This window comes from Crocodylus siamensis, chromosome 15 (assembly GCF_052110815.1).
Source record: "Crocodylus siamensis isolate JL-2025a chromosome 15, ASM5211081v1, whole genome shotgun sequence".
NCBI classification, from domain to species: Eukaryota; Metazoa; Chordata; order Crocodylia; family Crocodylidae; genus Crocodylus; species Crocodylus siamensis.
Window position 1 is genome coordinate 7,742,685 of NC_143409.1, and position 20,152 is coordinate 7,762,836.

The 20,152-nt window shown below is 50.0% G+C and overlaps 1 long non-coding RNA gene across 1 annotated transcript; it reads left to right on the plus strand.

Moving 5' to 3' along the window:
- The first annotated feature begins 793 nt into the window (after nucleotides 1–793).
- On the plus strand, nucleotides 794–19,923 carry LOC149852078 (uncharacterized). Its single transcript, XR_016439388.1, has 3 exons — nucleotides 794–1,072; nucleotides 2,117–12,118; nucleotides 15,797–19,923. It is a non-coding gene; the product is annotated as an uncharacterized LOC149852078 (long non-coding RNA).
- The last annotated feature ends 229 nt before the right edge of the window (nucleotides 19,924–20,152 follow it).

Genomic DNA, 20,152 nt, shown 5'->3' on the forward strand with positions numbered 1-20,152 from the left:
TAGAGAATGCAGCCTCTGAGCTTGTGCATGTGGCCCAGAGGATATTTGGATGAGGCAGCTGGGTACCTGCATGCCTCCATCACAGGCAGTGCTGGATCCTTTCACATATTACACACGTTCCCCCCGTCATTTATGTGCTTCCTCTCTGGGGAGGGGTGATGGGTGCAGGAGGGAGGCAAGTAACAGCAACCTCCCCAAGCCCCCTACTCTAGCCTTTCCCATGCTCAGCGGATGCCTGTCCCCTGCTAACAAACCAACATCCTGGATCCCAGCACGCCTAGCGGATGGAGGAGGATGGAGCCAGCTCCGAGGCTCCAAAGCGGGCAACTCTGGTGCTGAAGGTGGGGAGAGATGACCCAGCTATATCACAGTCCTGCCTCTGCTGCCAGGATGCTGGTGCATACTGGGCGGTCAGTTAATTTGACCTCTCTGAGCCCTAGGACTTACATCTGCAACTCTGGCTTATAATACTGGCTTCCTCCCTTTTAAAACCTATTGACAAGAACACCCTCAAAGACCGCAACATTATTATTATATGAGATGTAGCCCGGGTTGGCGTAGGCATATTATGGTGTTCTTCCATGGATAGACACAAACATGATACTAATGTAGTTCAGAAAAAATTCATCAAGGACTATAATCCTCCAGCACTTCTTTTTTTCTCCTTTCCTTTTCCTATGTGGTGGATGGGCCTGGTCTTTACTGCCCCTCTCTGGGAACATTTTAAAATGCACCAACTCTACAAAAGCGAGGCACCAATTTTTGTCTTTCCAAGCAAACAGCAGCTCCCGCTCTTGCTCCTGGCTGATGTACTGTGCTCCATTCTGCAGATGCCTTTTTTCCACCAAGTTCGTGACAACCGTCACCCCACTGGGGCAGCCCGCTGCCCTAAAGATCTTGCTCCATGACCATCCAGGACCCGATCTCACAGCCCTTCTCACCGCAGCAGCCTGGTTAAAATCAGTGCTAGTGCTCACCTGAACAAGGGATGCAGGACCGTGCCATACCCAACTAGCACTCCTCCTGCTACCCACTGGGTCCGGAAAGGGAAGCCAGTGCTGCCAGCCTCCTGGTAAGTATAAGATTTTCTTGTTTTTTTATTACTGTCCCCAAAGAAAGCTGGTTTGTAAAACGTAGATCTCCAATGACACCGTGCCCTTTGCAGCAGACTTGGGATCGACAGATGAAATGCATCCGTTAACAGCTGGGGAGTAAGTAGTAGTAGTGGAGCTCCCATGAGGGGAAAAGAGAAGATACCAAAGAGTTAATTATTTTACATGGTTTTCATGACATGCCCACAGCCTCCTATGACACCGTCTGCCCTCTGTCATGCACGGGCAAAACAGCATCTTTTTTCTCAGCAAAAAACCGGGAGGAATTAATAAGCAAAGGAGTCCTCCATGCTTTGCTCCCAAGGGCTTAGCTGCAAGCTCCACTTCGGGGATGCTGTTCCTGTGCTCTGCTCCCCTTCTAGCTCGTGGTCCCCTGCAACTTTTCAACTCCAGCATCTTGTCAACACTCCTCCCTCAGTTGGTTGCTGTGATTCCCAGCCAACTTCTTGCATTTCAGCGACTGGTAAAACGTCTGTACAAAAATCTAACCTGTCTCCTTGTGACAATAACACTGTTGTTCTGTTTTCTTTGCTAATCCAGTTCCTCTCAGCTCTCATACACCCAGCGTCTCTCTTTCAGGGCATGCACGCTACAGGAAAAGGACTCAAAAACAAATAGAAAGCATTCGCGCTCGGCCATCCTTTATGGGGCACCTATGACTTCTTTTTCCATTCACAAATTCAGCCTTGCGCTGAGAATTCACCGCTGTTCTGATTCATGGCTTTATTTCACATATGGAAATGCAATCAGGAGATGGGTTATTTTGGCTTGGGAAAGAGCTCGGTCTTTGAGGAGTTTTTTTTTGCTTTGCAGGGAGTGCGGAGGAACCTGCGGGGTTTGCTTCTGTTTCTGGTGCATCACAGCCCGTGAGGACTCTGCTGGGGTCCAGGGTGGCTGATGCTTTGCAAGCTTCCTTTGCTCGGTTGTCACGCTTAAACTCTGCTAATCCTAATATCCTATTTCCCCCCCCTTTTTTTTTGTGCTGATCCTGGGGCTGCTTTTAGGACTGCAAGGGAGATAAAGGAGAGAGCATCCGGCCCTTCCACCAGTACCGAGGAACTTGAAGCATCCCAGCCACGATGCAGCAAAACTTCATGTGCAGCATTATTGCCCACATTGCCAAAATGCACATGCCAGAGCACAGCCTTTCACCCTGATGGCTCCTGATGCAGGTGAGCACCAACAGCTTCCCGTTCTAGTTGGTATCCGCAGGGCACAGTGGTCTCACCCCCCTCCGTGGAGCACTGCAAAGGACAGGGCCTCCTCTCCTCCCTTCCCACCTACAGACTCGGCACGGTCCTGCTGCTGTCCCCTGGACAGCTTCTCTCCCTTCCTACCTGCACACCTGTAGCCAAACAGGTGACTTCCCCCTTTGGGCAGGGGGCTGGACTCGATGATCTCCCGGGGTCCCTTCCAGCCCTGATGTCTATGAAATCTATGAAACACAGCCCCGACCTTGGCCGCTCATTGACCATGCAGCTGGGAGCCCCTGCTCGGTGACCATTCCCTTGGGTGGAGCTGAAGGAGGAAAGAGCTCAGAGGTTACTCCGGTTTGGGACATGGAGGCTGAATTCCTTGCTCAGCCACAGAATTCCTGCGTGCCCTGGGGCAAGTCACTTAGCCAGTCTGTAAAATGGGGGCAATAGCCTCCACCAGGCTGCTGGGAGGCGCTCAGAAACCATCCTGGGGGCTCTGTCAGGGCTGTAAGGGCAAAGAGAGAACAATATCTGGCCATGCAGTGTCCTCCTGAGCCTGCCTCCGGTCTGGCAGAGCACGGCCCCGTAGCGTTGACCCACGTTCTCAGCTGTGCCCCCCACTTCTGCGGAGCTGCGTGTCTGTCCACCCTACTGGGACGTTTAATCAACCGGCTGCAGCAAGCTCCCTTAGCTGTTCCCCATCTCTCCCGGTGCATTTCTGTCCCTAACAATTGTCTTGGGAATGGGCCACTAGTCATAGAGCGCTAAGTCAGGACCTAAGCAGAAGCTACAAAAGCTTCAGGCAGTGCCCGTACAGGTCGGATAGTGCCTGGTCTCTACCCTGCTGAGATTTCCCATGAGCTCCCCCCAGCTGACAACTGGAGCAACATGGGGTGAATTCGACCCATGTGTGTTAAGTTATAAAAAGCAGCTGAGCTGTACCGCTAGGCTCCCGAGAGAGAGGAGCAGACTGCAAATATAAGTAAAACTCATCTTCCACCACCAACAGGCTTATCTGGAGACTGAGACCATCAAATGAGTTTTTGCCTCTTCCTTCGAGTCCTGTTCTCTCTTGAAAGCTTTCTGCATTTTTACCTCTTCAGTACCACAGATTTTGGTGGAGAAGCCCATAAAAGTTTCACTCGCTCTGTATAAAATGAGGTGGAAGTATCAGTCTTTGCAGCACTGGGACACTTCTAGGTGCCTTGAACTGTCCTCCTAGTTTCCAGAGCACTTGGTATGCTTACCATTTTTCAGAGCTGCTCGCCAGGAAGGGGAAAGGGGGTCTCCCACAAGAAGCAGGTTCCAAGCAGGGACCCCTTTGTCAGCGCATCTCGTAGAATAACTGAGGACAATTACTCTCTCCCCATTTACGGCTGGGATTTCGAAGACAGAGCATGGGACAGTGGTTTCCCCTTGTGTCCAGAGAGGTTTTAGACAACAGATGCTGTCTGCCTCTCCCCTGAGCAGCTCACCCGGGCTGATGGAAACACTTAGTGGCTTTCCCTTGGGACAACATTGGTGCTCAGAGGGCAAGCAGTGATTTCCAGGAGAAGTCGTATTGGCTCCACAGCTCAAATTAGCAAATTTTTCTCTGTCATTAGTGTTAACGAGGGTCTGCCCACATGGGATGTCAGTTAACTGATTTGCAAAGTATCTCAGAGCCCAGCGCCCATATTGCTGTAGTTTGGCCGACAGTCCAATAAGAAGGGGAGAGGCTGAGGATAGTGGTAAAGCGGCTTCTGGCAATGCAAACCCTCCCATGGGATTGTTCAGATTCCTTATAATCATTCTCATCCGAGCCATCGAAGCCTTTTCTGTTCATGGGCTCTTGCAGCTGTAACTGTAGTAACTGGAGCTGTAGAAGCAGGGCACTTCCCATGCAGAAAAACAGACTTTACCACTGTTGCTGATGTTGCTGTACCAGTCGGTTTGCCTGGCTCATTCCCCCCCATGTTATTTGAACTAAGCCCCGAAGAAGCATCTGGCTATAATTGGATGGGGACTCCCCCAGAAAGCTCCAGCCTGCTGCCCACTCTCAGATCTGGCAGTGCTGGCACAGCTGTCTCAAATAAGGGATGAGGAAAGATCAGCCCCCCGCCCGGACCTTGATGCAGCTGGACTTCGGCTGCCTGCGTTTCTATCGCCCGGGGAGATGAGTTAGCCACGGCAGTGGCGAGCCGTTCTGCTGCCAGCTCTGCAATGGAGACAAGCCCTTCCAAGAGCGGTACTCCCTGGCACCGTCGCTGTAACCTTGAATCTGTAGCACTTACTCCTGGTTCTTAGCCTTGCATTTTACCATCCCTTGTGCCCCAGGCACCAGAATTGTTCTTCCCTGGGTTTTCCGTAGGCTTTGTGCTCCCCAGTTGGTGACCCCTGGGTAAGCGCTCTTGATGTTGCATTCGATGGTGTAGTTTGCCCTCTTCTGTTGTAGTTCGATACAAGCACAAAAAACTCATCGGGTTGTGTTTCACACTTTGGCACCGAGTCGTTGTGCAGCCTTGGGGAAGGCACGTCACCTCCGTCACAGAAGACCACATCCACATAACCATGCTGCTCGGCCATGGCCTTGCAAAGCACTTGGAGGTCCTTCAATAAGATGAGTGAGTGCAAACCAAACTGGTTATTTTGTACTTAAAAATCTCCCCATTCCCCCTTCAGAAAATAAGCTTCAAAGCTGTCTTGGGTAGCACAGGCCAAAAGCTTGGCAGTTTCAAGTGTCCCCCATGAGGGTCTTTTGGCGGTTTCAAGATTGCTCCGGGGACACTTGGCAGTCAGCTGACTTGGCCATAAAAGAAGCTAGGAGTGGAAGAGCAGGGGTAGGTGCGGGGCACATTGGTTGAGCTGCGTGTGGGAAACATAAACCGTATCTGCCAACAAACCTTGGCCCCAGCTATTGGTATAACATTTATGAGCACTCAAATCCCACCCCCACTTTCCTCCCCAAAAGATGGCTTAGGGGAGAAGGAGGCAGGTCCGGCAATCTCTCTGTACATAAGGAGCAAATCTGAATTACTCCCTGCAGTCTTTTCTTCTACATGAGCCTCATAACGCCGTAAGTCTTTACGTTTCCTGGCACTGAGCACAATTGAAGCGTGAGCTCCAACAAAAGTTTCAAATTCAAAGCTGTTCTTTTCGGCTTCAAAGTCTCCGATCGTAGCTGAGTGATGCAATTCAGCTGTTTGCGCAGAAACCTGCCGCAGCAGTGCAGTGCCTACCCCAGCTGTGCATTCATGTGCTCTGGTGGTTGTGCCTGCTGCGTTTTCCCGTCTTGGGACTGCTGCATTTTACTCCCCGCTTCTTCGCTCTTTGAAATCGTTTCTGTCCTTCCGCGGCCTTTGCTTGATGCCTTCCTCCTTTGCTTTTATTCTCTTTGGGGGTGTTGAGTATTCAGATAAATCCAGAGCACCAGCTAGCGCACTGAAAAGCAAAATGAGGGCTGCTAGCTGGTCTTGTGGTGGATTGTGACCTGTGGGTCCCTTCCCTTACCTCCCCTGTCATTTTTCTTACTAAAAGCTCTGCCAAAACTCAGCAACTCTCCAGTAAGAACATCCTCCACCTTGCCCGTGAGGCTCTCAGATCACACAACTAAGCCAGTCGCACAGCACCCTCCCGTGGGACAAGCCCCCGTTCTTTCCCCATGTTTTCCAGACAAAGAAACTGCTGCATGAAGATGGTAATGGATGTGCCCAGGGCTACACAGTCGATCAGTAGCAGGGCTAGAAACACGAGCCCACTATTTCCTGACTTGCAGTCCTCCGCTCTCACCAGCAGACACCACTTCCTCCCTTCCAAGAAGGATGATTCATCTCTTCAGTCAGGCATTGTGCTAATCAGGAAAGAGGAAAGGACATCACTTCGCCGAAGATTTGGAAATGACATCACTTCACCGAAGATGTTTAGTTCCCTGAGCTTTCAGTTTCTGGTTCATGGGCAGACCGGGGCAGTGCATGGAGATGTGCACACAGGTGCATCAGTCAACCTACAGCCAGGAAATAGCAGGATCAGCGCCTAACAGGCAAGAGGGAGAGGGTGGCTGAGACATATTATTAAGGAACGAAGAGGAGGACTGACTCGCTGACACCCCACCCATGGGAGTCAAAGATCAATGCGTTAAGGATCTTCTCTGACAGACGTGCATGCGATATGCAGCATGTGATAGCTGCCGCACAGATACCGCTGGAGATACTGGGTGGTATGAGATACCATCACACCAGGTTTCCGTCTCATCGGCTCTGGCCCCGAAGGCCTAACGAGACAAGCTCAGCTCCAATGACAAGTTCACTGGGGAGAAGGACTTGACAATAAGCAGTGCTTTCATCAACCCAACCCTCCTCCAGCGTCAGTTTGTGCCCCTGCTCAAGGACTTCCTTTGTGCTCTTCTAACCTCATGGGTAACGTCCTACATCAAGGGTAAAGGACTCGGTGAAATTATCTTAAGGCCCAACTTATTTCACAGAGCAAATCAAAAACAATAAAAGCATTTAGGTCAGACTTTTCCAAAGGACTCAACACCCACAACTCAGGCCAGCTTTTTTTAAAAAAAGCCCAAGCCATTCAATGCTGCAGACAATAGTTACATTTATACAAATATTGTATAAATATAGCTGCTGTAGGATTTTGCTCTGACTGGGCTGGCAAGAATCGCCAAGCTGCTTCTCTCCCAGAGGCCTGAGGAAAGGTACTGTGAGACCCAGAAGCTTGCCTGCATCAATCCCAACCATGCAGTTGGTCCAGTAAGAGAGACTTACATCTCACATATCTCCGGGATTGTAGTGGCGACGACATCACTTCGCCACTACCAGCATCTCCCAAGGCACTGCAAGACTTCATTTGCATTGCTGAAAAATAGGGTGATCTTTGCAAGCTTTTGGCCAATTTATGGTTAGCTACAGGACCTTAAATGAGGCAGTCCCTAGCCTCCTCCTACCCCAGCACACAAAGCAGGAAGCAACTATAACCTGACCGATGAGCGCAAGCTGCCTGGTACTATGTCCGGACCTCCCGAGGGAATTTTTAAGTGCCAAGGACAGGACATGGCCCCAGCTGATCAGAACTAGCAGGGCTTCACAGGGGGAGGAACAATGGCTGCATCATTTTTAAAGGTAGGGCAAAAGCCGGCTCCCCAGTGGGCAGAAGGCTTCATCCATAAAGATGATGCCTCCGTCTACAACACCAGCTGCAGGCTGTGTTCTCCATCCATCACCTCTCCAGAGTTATAGTCCATCTAGCGCACAAACGACACATTCCTCCGTCAGGAATTTTTTGGGAAGTACTTTGACTTTCTTTTGCATACAGTAGACACGCCAGGCCGAGCCTTGCTCCCGTTCCAGCCGGTGGCAAAACTCCCATTGGCCTGAATGGAAACAATATGGAGCTTATGGAGGATGACAGTCGAATGCGTATTAATGGCCTTCACAATAACTCAGTGAGGGCAGGCGGAAAGCACAGCTCACTTGCATGTTACATTTGCCTCTTCCAAATGCCTCCTTGCCACAGCAATCTTGAACATATACAGTCAGAACTGCTCTTCACTTGGACCTTGGCCATAGGATGCACTGGACACCTCTTAAAACTCTTGGAGCACTTCGGATAGGAAACAATATGTGCTGGCAGTGCTTAAAAGCCCCAGTAACAAGGATTGCAAACACATGCTTAAGAAATTCAAGAAATGATTGACTTGTTCTGAATGTGATTCAACCTGGGTTTGCTCCCAAGAACATTCCTCATCTTCAGAACATGCCGCTCGCTCCTGAAGTCGAAAAAAAACTAGAGCTTCCTAGTAGTAGTGATTAAAAATATAAACTACGGTCTTTTTCTAAGACAAATTTCCTATATGTACAGGGCTCTCACCTGAGTGAGAGTCCAGGATTTGGCATCATCCCCCCAAAAAGGTGAAATTTGAAGTTTAAACAAAAAAAATCTTCATTTTATGATTTGCTTTGTCAAATGAAGAAGTCTGTTTTTCTCCTAACTCATTCAAGCCACCACTGACACTGATGCCAGACACCCCAGCCAAGGATGCGACTGGGTAATGTGCCAACAGACAGAGGAAAAAAGTCGCCATCCCACGCTGGAGAAGACAGTCGTGACACTCAGACACATGGCTAGCAGTCCCCCAGATGAGGGCTTGTGACCCTAACTGCAGCCCTGGCACTTGGTAAGTGGGGTGTTCAGTCACAATTTTAGTAGTTAAATTTGGAGTGGCAGTGAGATCAGCATGGAAAAAGGTTGGCGAGAGCTGCACTGGACAGTCCATGCAAAAAAGAGAAAAGCAAAAAGATGCAAAACCAGTAAAATAAGCAGAGGTGGCCCGTGCTGTGGGTGAGCAGTAGTTGATTCGACAGTGAGACAACCCTTTGCAAACTTTCTTTTTAAACTCACGCTCTCTGTTATCTACACAGACCATAGAAAGAGAAACTCTGAGCCTCTGGGATATTTTGCTAGTAACATGAGGTTGAAGCGATCTCTCTGTGCTTTCTTTAGTTCTGCATTTTGTGCTTACCCCATGGGAGGGCTGAGATCACTGCAACTTCAACTAACTCTACCTTACCCATCGAATACATGCAGAAGGCAGGGTGGAGATGCACCATCAAAGCGTGTCTTGTCAGATACAAGAGATGGCTTAGATTAACTGTACCCATTGCACACAGAGACCCTGAGTCTCATCTGCTTTACCACAGTATAAAGTAGGTGTACTTAATCCAGTGGAGTTACATCAGTGTAAAACAGATTTTGTGACTCATATACAGTAGTGTGCGTGTAGCAAATTATGTAATACCTTGCACAGTTCTGCACATACATTTCCTAATTTCCTTTACTTGAGCGCTTTCATCAAGAAAATCTCACTTCCACTGGTATGCTGCGATGAAGAGTTAAGGTCAGCTGAGGCATAATATTTCCACACTTCACATCTGCACAGCACTTCCAAACGGTCAGCGTGCAGATGCCTGCAAAAAACGTACATAAAAAGAAACATATTGTAACTGATGCTCGTGTGTTGACAACTGGAGTTTATACAGTGTCTTGCATGGATTTTCTAATACAGGTTTCCCTCCCTTTATGCTGAACATGTGTTCCTGGAAAACAGTGCATAACTCGAACTTGCATAAAGGGAACCCACTTTACAATGTAACAAATACCTTGACTGTATCAACCCCCTTGACTGCCACGCCACTCCCGGGGCAGCTCCACCTCCAGGAGCACGGGCGCCGGCTGCACCGAGCGGTGGCTGCGGGCAGTGGTGCTGGGCGGCTTCATGGCTCACAGCTCCTGGGGCACCACGCTGACCACCACCTGGCTCAGCCCCCCCAAATCATTTTTTCTTCCTCTACCTAGGGCCTAACTCCCACAACACACCGCCCAAAGCAGCTGCCTGCAGGCTTCCACCCCTCCGATCGCATACGAGTGAATTTACCTCGCGTATAATGAATTTTTGGTATTAAAAGGGTTATTGCATGAGAGCGAATCCGCACATACAGAACCTGCATAGTGAGGGAAACCTGTATAAGTTGTGCCGATAAGGATTGTATTTCTTTTCTTTTTTTCATGAATGCTAAAGGCAATGCCCTGTCCCAGCAATTAGTCATAGTTTCATGGTTAGTTGGGTTGGAAGGGACCTGAGCAGATCATCTAGTCCGACCCCCTGCCATGGCAGGAAAGAGTGCTGGGGTCAAATGACCCCGGCAAGGTGTTCATCCAGCCTCCTCTTAAACACCCCCAGGGTAGGAGCCAGCACCACTTCTCTTGGAAGTTGGTTCCAGATCCTCGCCGCCCTGACCGGGAAGTCGCGCCTCCTGATGTCTAACCTAAATCTACCCGATGCCAGCTTGTGACCGTTATTCCTGGTCACTCCTGGCGGTGCTCGGGGGAACAGGGACTCCCCCAGTGCCTGCTGGTCCCCCCCGACTAGTTTGTAACAGGCCACTAGATCCCCCTCAGCCTCCTCTTGTGGAGGCTGAGCAGGTTCAGGTCCCGTCGCCTCTCCTCATAGGGCCTGCCCTGGTGCCCCCTGATCATGCGAGTGGCCTCCTCTGGACCCTCTCCGTGGTGTCCACATCCCTCCTGAAGTGCAGCGCCCAGACCTGGACGCAGTACTCCAGCTGCGGCCTGACCAGTGCCGCATAGAGGGGGAGGGTCACCTCCCTGGACCTGCTCGAGATGCATCTATGGATGCATGCCAAGGTGCGGTTGGCCTTCCTGACTGCCTCTCCACACTGCCGGTCCATGTTCATCTTGGAGTCAGTGATGACTCCAAGATCCTTTTCTGATGAGAAGGGAGTTCCCAGCCTGTAGGTATGGTGCTGGTTCTTCCTCCCCATGTGCAGCACCTTGCACTTGTCGGTGTTGAATCCCATCCTGTTCTCATTCACCCACCCGTGTAACCTGTCTAGGTCCAATTGCAGCCTATTCCTCCCGTCTAGCGTGCCCACATCCCCCCACATCTCGGTGTCATCAGCAAATTTGAACAGGTGCTTTTTACCCCCTTGTCCAAGTCGTTGATGAAGATGTTGAACAGTGCGGGCCCGAGGACCGAGCCCTGGGGGACCCCACTGCCCACGTCCTTCCAGGTCGTCCACCACCGCTCTCTGGGTGCGGCCCTCCCGCCAGTTGGGGACACATCTGACTGTGTGGGGGGTCGACACCACAGCCCCCAGTTTCTTAATGAGAACGGGGTGAGAGACAGTGTCGAAGGCCTTCCGAAAGTCCAGGAAAACTGTGTCCACTGCTACCCCTGTGTCTAAGGATTTGGTGACCCGGCCGCAGAAGGCCACCAGGTTGGTCTGACAGGACCTGCCACTAATGAACCCATGTTGGTTGCCCCTAAGCATAATTTCCCCTGCTGGCCCCTCGTGGACATGCGCCAGGATAATTTTCTCAAACAGCTTGCCTAGTCCTCACATTTCTTGCAGGCATCGTGGCAGAAATGGGTGTTCATGAAGAATGAAGAATAAAGCAGTAGCCTTGCAAACTGGCATGGGATGATCAGGCAAAATGCCTGCTCTTATGCCACCCACAAAAATTGCAAAGGCAGACAGAGTCCTTTTGATCCTTTGCATCAGAGGGATCCAGATACCGTGGGGTTGTGTATTAAATATTAAAACCTTTTTCAGTTAAAGTGGTAAGCTATTTGTTTCATGAGAGCTGTTCTGTGCCAGTCAGGCCTGCTTTGTAGTAAAAAGACAAAACCCAGCACGTATTTAATTAACCTACATATTGCTTTGAATTAGAACGATGTAAGAGGTTAATGCTTATGAGGTTTTGGGGGTTTTTTTCCTCCTTATCATTTTATTGAGTGTTCCCCATTCTGCATTTTTCTTGTTAATAATCCACTTGGCCAAGTGAGGCAAGGAAACAGGTCAGTGATTTCACCGTTCCTTGCTTTTATTAATCCCAAATCACAGCTCAAGTCAGAAGTAATTGTAGCCCAGATGATTTATGGCTTCCAATATTTAGTTGGACTAGCACTAGATAGGCAGCTAATGTCGTATGCCAGCCAGAACAGCTGTAGCCCAAACCTTAGCTCGAGCTCCAATGAGCAAAGTGAGTCTGGAAGTGTAAAATGGCCCCGGGAGCTTTCATGGATGAGTGAGTTAATTGAATGCCAATACAATAGCGACCAGTGCTGCTTTTTTCAGGTTGCACACAAGTTATTCGTTTTCCAGCTGTAGAAAACAGAAGATCACTGTGATTTAAAACCCAGGTGACAGATTTTTGTTCTGTAGCTTGGAAAGCTGTATGACAAGAAAGAAGAAAGAATACAAATGAAATGAAAACACCTGCATGGTGAGCCTGAGAGGGAACAAAAAGGTGAGGAAAGCCATTCTGGCCCCATCCCAGAAAAGGCAACAAACCCTTGATCCAAATGCCCTGGTCTTTCAAAGTTTGGATCTGGGTTTATGAGACTTCAGCCTCAGCCCGTTGTCTCCTTGTTTCCTCCTCGTGCCCTTGCTGTCTCTAGCCACCTGTTGTCTCATGTCTAATGCTCCAACTGGAAGGTCTTTGGGGTAGGGGCTATCGTCTTCATGGGGGCCGTGATGGGGCTTCTGAATACTATTGCAATACACGTAACCAAGATTGCAATTAGAAAAAGACCGTTAATCATGGTGTGAAACCTGGGCTGATTGCTCTTTCTGGCGAAGGCCAGAACAGGATTATTCCCTAGCATATGCATGTTTTTTCTAATGCTTTAGTTCAAGCTAGAATTTAAGTGAGCTTAAGGGTCCCCAACCAGCATGCAAACATGGTGGGTTCATCCAATCTTGTGAGGTGCTGGGTGCCAACAGCTATTCCTGGGGACAGTGACTATGCGAAGAGCTTAGCACCTGACAACACGGGTTCTCCCGTGAGACTAGAAAACTCAATGGGTCTTATCCTCCACGTGCAGCTGAAAGATCAAAAGAGCAAATTCCACTGATGTGCGTGGGCCGTCAGGCCTTTCTTACCACCAACGCCTGGTTGTTACGCCAGAGCCAGAGCGAACGAATGGATCTGCTCCTGCTCGTCCATGCACCGGCGTAAAGCAGAAGTGACTCCCCCAAAACCGGGGGACCTGCCATGCGCTGCACCTGGCGTGACAGCAGTCAGGCCTCACATCTTTTCGTGACAGTTCCCATCCGGTTCCCAAACAGCCTTTCTGTTGTTTGTGGCTTTGCCGCTCTGAGCAGAGATCTGCTGACAACCAAAATATCCCAGTTATTTGGAATTATGATATCACCCTTGCTTTGGCCTGGCACCGACGGAGACTCTTATACAATGGACAGTTGTTTCTCATTAAGAACGACCGTATTCTTTGCACTGACAACAGTTTACACTAACATTAGCTTCAGCCTAATTAGTCCATTGGAAAGCAGTAATGTTTGCACTAACAAAGCTGCTTAGCAGATGCTCTGCTCAGTTCACTTGGGCTCTGATTACACAATGACCTACATGCCAGGAGTTTATGTCCTGCCATGTTTTAATCCTTCAAACCTTCTTAGACCAAACACGGTGGGAAGGGACTGGGATTGGAAGGAAAAGGAGAACGGCTTGTCCTGTGAGACCACTCAGCTCTTCTGCCGAGGGCTGAAAAGCATTCAGGAGGGAAATGGGGTATGGGCAAAGGCTGCAAGAGAGCAGCAGGAGGCTGTGCTCCTCCTATCGGGAATGGTGAGAGCTTTGGGGAGTGCCACCATTTATTTAAATCTGAATATATGAAAGGAATCATCTTCACGCTACCCTGTCAGCAAACAGGTGCTACGGCCACGTCCCCTTGGAGCTCGCTAGTGCAGCTGGCTGGGCTAATAATTGCTCGACCCATATGCTCTCGGAGGAGTCTCCTCGTCTTCCCCACAGATGTGCAAGGGGATGGGCGAGGGCTTGTGGAGCTGAGCCAGGACAGCGCCTCAATACAAGTCCTGAGACTGTAGAGCCTTCGGTCACAGGCCCAGGGCCAAAAAATGAGCCTGTTGCCATATACTCCATTTGTTAGGCTTAATAGCTTAAAAAGAAGGAAGATGAATTCCCTGACTCGAGCTCTAAAGCCCGTGTAATCTGGGAGGCCACTAACAGGCAATTACAGTGGTCCCTTTTGGCTTTAGCCTCTAGGAATGTATGACTGCAGGCCTGGATACTCAACATATTTACAGGAGGGTATATGATATTGGATTTGTACACTGGTTTTTGAAACCATAGCAAAATCAGGAGCAGGCAGACGAGCGTATCTGGGGATAGTTTCTTGCAGGTATTGTTATACCGCTTTGATGCTTGGTGGCAGGGGATTAGGTCATGCCAGTTTGCCCATAGCACATGGTAACTCTGGCATGGCTGTGGGTTCCTGACACTCACATCAGGCTAACTTAGACCAGAGGTGATTTATTCCAAGGTTAATTCAAAAAGTGATAGACCGATGTAGGGCTGTCTCCCCCGGCGTCACACTGGGAGAAGAGCTGATTGCCTTGGGATAATCATGTCCTGTGCTGAAGCCCCAGATGACACATTAGGGCTGTACTTGAGCAGCTGATGGGCTTCATTAATGGGTAATGCTTGGCCAACACTGGCGGTATCTAAGATTGTAAGGCTGCACTTTTCCATCCTACCTCTATTCACATCAGTACATTGTGGCTGGATGACTAATGACCCATTTCTGAGCATGTATCAGACTTGGGGCACTGGTGGGTTTGTAGGGAATTTTAATTAAATAAGCAGAGGATGGAGGAGAGAGGCAAGGTAAATTCCAGCCGCCGGCAGAAGAGTGAATCAAAGAGGGGCCCCTTTGTGTTTCGACATCACTAGTAAAAGTCTGGTCAGCTACTAACCAGGTTAACCAACAAGGCCCAGTGCTCGGCTGTCCTCAACAAGAGACTGGAACAAATGCACCAAAAGGCTTCACACTGTAGCATTTCTATGGTGCCAAAAACTGTTCCTGGTTTCAGCGCCGACTAGGTGGAGTAGGGATCCAGCTCTAAATATTTCCAGTTATGATCCGGGCAATGCCATGAAGTGCCCTTGGCTGTTGCAAAGGGAGCTGATAGTTGTTCTTCTATTCACAGATACCCGAGACATTTTGCAAAAGTCTGTTCTGCTGGTGGCCTTTTCTAGTATAATGAATGCATTTGGAAGCATTATCTAACTGTGAAATTATCCAGCCCTGCTGGGGACAGAGTTCTCATTTAACTGATTACGATATTTTAGAGTAAAAAAATGATAGTCTGGAGTTCCCGGCAGTGAAGTCAGGGCAGGACTCCCAGAGGGAAACAATGGCTTAATCTCACTGATATCCAGGGCTCATATAATATACTGCTGCTGCTCACATTTTCGAGTAAGCGACAAAGAACATTGTGAAGCCTCTGGGGTCAAAAACTCACCATAATTTTAAAGCTGTAATTTGTCCCAGGGAACATGATCCTTTTTTGCAATTTAGATTTATTATAGCCGAGCTGCCATGAAGGTGCAGCTGGAAAGGAGCCTTCCAAGATGAAGCATCTGACGTGAATGCAGCTGCAACAGCTACTCCGTGTCCAGTGGCTACGAACAAGCAGCGTGTGCTTTGCTACTGTAGTGGCGGCTGGGGTTTCTCCAAGTGTTGCTGACAAGGATGTTCATGATGCCCACAACCTGGGAGGGATGTTCATGATGCCCATGAGCCAGGAGGGATGTTCATGATGCCCATGGCCTGAGAGAGAGGTTCATGATGCCCACAACCCGGGAGGGATGTTCATGATGCCCATGAGCCGGGAGGGATGTTCATGATGCCCATGAGCCAGGAGGGATATTCATGATGCCCACGACCTGGGAGGGCTGTTCATGATGCCCATGACCTGGGAAGGGATACTGGTGTCTTGGTGGACTTGCTCCAGCTTTGTATGTCTACAGTAACTCTCCTTCCTAGTCTTCCTGTGCTTCCTTTCCCCTTTCTCCTGGGTCTTAGTGGTCTTGGGTGCCCTTCTCCAGAGCTGGAGCAGGTTTGGTTGGTTCCTACCTGCAGCGAGTTTGCTGTTTTCTTCACAGAGCGGCAATGGGAAGAAATGCCTGCACCTCAGAAAACGTCCCTGGTGCCTACTGCGTTTGCAGGCTCCATTGTTCCCAGTGGATCATATGGCCATGCAGACCCTTTCACACAGGAACATGCTCCATACAGAGCATGGGGAAGGCACACAGAAGAGATGAGAAGCTGCCCCAACACTAGCTGTGATGAATTTATTATGCACAAATGCAGTTTTTCAAATGCAACCCCTGTGTATGACAGCAAAAAAATGACTTTGAGGAAAACTTTTGCGTTTGACCAGCGCATAGACAGGGCGCCATGCTGAATTTTTTCCTCAGCTCTGTGACAGAATTGCAGAGAGACCTGACCTCTCCATGCCTCTGTTTTTGCAGAAGGAAAATGGCCAAAGTACTTGTCTAGCACAGAGGCAGTGTGAGGCACATGCATTAATGCATGTGCAATCCTTCAGAAGGGGCCCGAAGCACAGGGACTTGTCTAGCAATCACATAGAGGTAGGGGGCTTTCTCCTGTCATCCATTTGCCACGAATGAGTCCAGAAGTGTTTCCTGCAACATCTTTAAAAAAATAATAATACCAGAGCTGTTTTAACACTCCACACAAGGCAGGATGGAGGCACTAAAAGGCTCAGCAGGTGGAGGTGCTAAAAGAAAGGAAAAGATTAAGTGAATTGGTCCTTTCTTCACTTCCTTCCACCTTCTGACATGGTCTGGGGATGCTCTTCTGCTCTCTGTCTTGCACATGGAGGCATAAATACTCTGACACATCTCTAAACCATCTGCATTTCCTTATGGGCTCGGAAGTGGGTAGGTAGAGCTTGTTTCTTGGGGGTGGCCTTTTTTGGACAAGTGGAAAGTCAGTTTATAATATCAGAAGCCCCAGAGACCGTGATATGCGGATGAGGGTTTGCTGATCCAAGGTGGTTTAATTCATGTTAATTAGGATTGATATTCGTTCAAGGTAGAGGACATGCTTGAACGTGCCACTGCACACTCCACAAACATTTGTTCCCAGACACAAAGGCTTGCGGTTTAGCAAGTAAAGCAGATAATCCTGGAACCAAATGTCTGTGGAGTATCCTGACATGCAGATGTATGGACAAGCGTGGATTATTGGCAATCAGTCCACTCCAGTTGACTAGTCTTGTATTGACCGGCTCTGACAGGAGTTTTACTATTAATTAAAATTGACAAGAGTTGTCATTCTTATGGCTTCGCGCATTCTTTGGCATCATTTTCAAGACGGCTTGACTGCAGCACTTGGTAGAAAAGCTGCTTTTTTGCAGGGCGTCATCATGTCAACTGTTCAGCTAAAGGCAGAAAATGGTCTTGATCCATATTTCTGGTGTGCTGGGGGACTAAATCGAGGGTAGAGTTACTCCAGGAAACAACAAGGATCAAACTCCACGGGTGTAAGTGCTGTGTGTCTGCTTTTCAGCAGGAAGAAGCAAACAAACAGGCTGTTACCGTCTTCCCCCCACTTAGTGGCAAGGGGCTATAATAGCACCCGCTGCAGCAGCTACCCCAGGCGAGCTGCTCTCACCTGCCCTCCAGAGACCAGTGACATTTCTGTCTGTGCGCCAAGCTGATGTCAGGCCGATGAGATGCACCTTCTAGATAAACTGAATCAGAGTTACGCTGATGTTGTATGTCATGTACGGCCCTCCCGGTGAATTCGTGGACCCCTTCAGCAAAAAGAAAGGTCTTAAACTTCTTGATATTTCAGTAAAACAAATGCAGAGGGATTTCAAGGCCTTCCCAGCCTTCATTTTCTGTTACAAAGGCCCTGGAGAGCAGCTCAGAGATTATTTTTTCCCAGATCTGAGCATGTTAACCAAAGTAACTTGTGTGTGTGTGTGCGCGTGTGCATGCGTGCATGGTGCACAGCGATTATTACTTGTAACGTTGAACGTAAATAGTCACAGAGTGATTTTAATTGGTGCAGGGGAGGCCTTTTGGTGTCTGTCTTCCAGGCCCTGCTCTGCTACGGGTCCTGCCCACCACACCAGACCCAGATCTTTTGGGGGTTGAAAAGCTCGGGGAAGCCATGTGAGCTGGCTCAGCCCCCACGATGACCTGCTCGGAGACCGGTTGGCTCAGTGAGCTGGCATGGAGGAGGAAATCACGTTACCTGAGACAGCGCTGGCCAGCTGCCTGAAGGACCTGGAGCTCATCATTGATTTCCCTGGGCCTCGCACACCAGCAGACCTCCTAGCCCCCTCCCCGCACCTGCTCTAACGGGACAGATAAGTTACTAAAGCTGCTGCAGCAATGTCCGCGTGCGGCTCCACTGCTCACGCTGGGGTGAGTGATGGGGGCAACAATGATAGCTGCTACAATGCATGAGCGACCTTCCATTTGGGGACAGGGAGAGGGGGTGTCCTCCACCCCCACCCCTCCTATCCATACGGAGCTGTGACCATTGGATCATCCACGGGTGTGTCTGGGCCAGTGAATTCCTCCTGGCTGAGCTCTTTGGAGGGTCTCTGGGTGCTCAGCTCCTCGTGGTTTGCCACAAGTTGAGTGGCCTTGCAGCATCCATCTCTTCTGCCCGTCCTTGAGCACCACAGGGCGCATCCCTGTGCCACCCCAGAATGGCAGGCCATTCAGTCCAGCTCCCTGAGGCAACGTCCATCTCTCCATCTACTAGAGGTTTTTCCACCGCGCCGATCTGAACTCTTCAACTCAGCTGAACTCTTTTGAAGCAGAAGCAGCCTTCTTGAAACAGGATGCAAGCTGCTTGCGAGAGCTATGCATGGCCTGCTCCACACAGGGAGCCCGGGACGGAAAGGAAGGGACCGCTTCCAGCAGGCAAGGGCGGGGATCTAGAGTAAACGGGGAGGATTTTCAAGGTAAGGAGGACACAGGCACTTCACGCTCCTGAGAGACACCCCAAGGCTGTGTGTCACTGTGTGCGGGGAGTCCTCGCACCAGTCTGCATGTAAAAGTTTGGGGCCAGCTAGCACGTATCAAGGGCTCCGAGGACGTATCTCTCTGCCACCCTCCACCCCAGGACGCGGTCCCTTGCACATGGAACTTGTTAAGGGCTTGTACTGAACTTGTTATTCAGATCGAAGCCATGGGTTCAAGCCGGGCCAAAGAAAACATACCAGGACAGAATACACCCCAGCAGCTCCACCAACCGCTCAGCAGGAAATCACCAGGTTGCATTTGGAGCCAATTAAAAGCAGGGAGGGAGCGGGACCTGCTGGAACCAGATCTTGGCATCCGGGGGCTGCAGCTGCCAGTGCGCAGCCCTCATCTCCTGTGGCCGTACCTGTTAATTCCAGTTCTGGAGCAGATGGAGGAGCCAGAGAAAGGATAAACATGCAACACCCCGGGCTCCAGAATCCAACACCACGAGTGAAATAACCCGGAGAGGCGGGCAATCCGCTTGAACGTCGGTGGCGGTGACAGAAAGCCGGTGTTGTAATCAAGAAGGCAAACACGTGCATGAAACTGGCTGGCAACCGGGGGCGGTCTGCGCTGCTCACATCAGATGGGGCTCACGCACCGCTGCCTTTGTGTCCGTTGCCCCTTTAAATCTACCGATTTGGCCACTTTTGTGCTCATTTTGGTCTTGCAGATTGCTTGAATGTACACCGCGCAGTCTCTGCCTCTCACGGTAACGTGCCTTCCCTTCTTTCCTGCGCCTTTCATTAAGGACTGAAAATACATGGTTGGCCTTTGCGGGGGTAGAAGTGGCCCGGGGGGGAACTCCAAGCTCAAGTATTTGCTACAGGGCGCTCCAAAATGTACAGATCTTGGCTGGGCATCTCAGCTGAAGTCAAGGGCTAGGATGTGGCACAGAGAGAGAACTAGCACCAAGCCGACACCTTACAGGGCATTGCAGATCGACTTCTGTCATTGCTGGGCAGCTCCAGTCTGCAGTGGTTTAGTGCCCTGGGTCACGCGCTGAAGATGTAAGTCCTTGATGGTGGCCTCCGAGCCCATCCCAAATCCTTCTCCGGAGCCCTGAAGTCAGCATTTCTCAACCCATGGGTCGCGACCCAAAGGTGGGTGGCAAGAATATGTGAAAGGGTCGCAAGCAAACCTTAAAAATAGATGCTCCTTTAAAGGAAAGAAACATGGGAAACTATGGCTTTTTCCTGGCAGGCTGCAGCTCTGCCATGCCCCACGCACCCACCGCCTGCCCTGCACTCTGGGAGCTGTGTTTGAGGACAGGGGGCAGCAGGTTGGGAGTGGGGGCCACTGGGTCAGGACTGGCCATAAACATTTACAAAGGGGTCCCGGTACAAAAAAGGTTGAGAACCACTGCTCTAAGTGAACTTGAACCAAGTATTTGCCTCCAAAAGGCATAATGGTCCAGGAATCAGAGGCAGGGGTTTGAAATCAGGGCTC